The sequence below is a fragment of the Galeopterus variegatus genome, unplaced genomic scaffold, assembly GCF_000696425.1.
Source record: "Galeopterus variegatus unplaced genomic scaffold, G_variegatus-3.0.2 Scaffold26, whole genome shotgun sequence".
Classification (NCBI taxonomy): Eukaryota; Metazoa; Chordata; class Mammalia; order Dermoptera; family Cynocephalidae; genus Galeopterus; species Galeopterus variegatus.
The window spans coordinates 238,513-239,226 of record NW_007726137.1 but is presented as its reverse complement, the minus strand read 5'-3'; the positions used below and the strand labels follow the sequence as shown (position 1 = coordinate 239,226).

Here is a 714-nt window from a genome sequence, read left to right as displayed (position 1 = left end):
GCCAACCTGCCCGAGGCCTGCCCTACAATAGCAGCCTCTCCGTCAGCCCGCAGTGCTGGGAAGCAGCCAGGCTCTCAGGACTTCTCCTGCGTGTGCCTGAACAGTTGCCTGCGGGTAAGAGTTGTTGACTGGGACAATGACCCACCTGGAAGCCTCCACATGAACTCCGGAATCTCCGGAGGGGATGAGCACTTGCAGATGACAACCTTCTTCCCCCCAGGAACCTGGCTGTGAAGTCCTGCAGGGACCTCTTTCTTCCTGCCCTCCAGAGCTACAACACACGTTGCCTGCCAGGCTGCCCGGCTTCGGGGAGAGGTCGCTGGTGTGTGCGAGGCCAGGTGGGGGTGGGTTCTGGAGGCCAGAATCTCTGAAAAGGGCTCAGGACTTGAGATAGCCCGACTGGGCTCGGGGAGGCTTGCGCTGGGTGGGAAAAGACCAGCCAGCCCCAAATAACTTTCTTCAAGAAGATCCAAACATATACTTGCATGTTTTATTTATTTATTTTTTTTTTGTCTTTTTCCGTGTCTGGCAACGGATCGCAACCCTCAGTGTCGCCCCCGTACCGGACCAGGACCGGCAACGGGATCGCAACCCTCGGCGCTGCCCCCGCGCCTCGCCCAGCCAGTGAGCGGGAACCGGTCTGTATGTGGGATCCGAACCCTCGGCGGGAGCGCCTCCGCGCTTCCCAAGCGGCGCTCTAGCGCAGTGCGCCAC

The 714-nt window shown here is 60.1% G+C and overlaps 1 long non-coding RNA gene across 1 annotated transcript in view; it reads left to right on the top strand.

The window, feature by feature from the left end:
• Nucleotides 1-236, top strand: part of LOC103587632 — a 2,051-nt gene extending 1,815 nt beyond the window's left edge. The window contains exon 3 of the long non-coding RNA XR_550244.1: nt 221-236. This is a non-coding gene — a long non-coding RNA (uncharacterized LOC103587632). The remainder of the gene's footprint in view (nt 1-220) is intronic.
• Nucleotides 237-714: the final 478 nt, after the last annotated feature.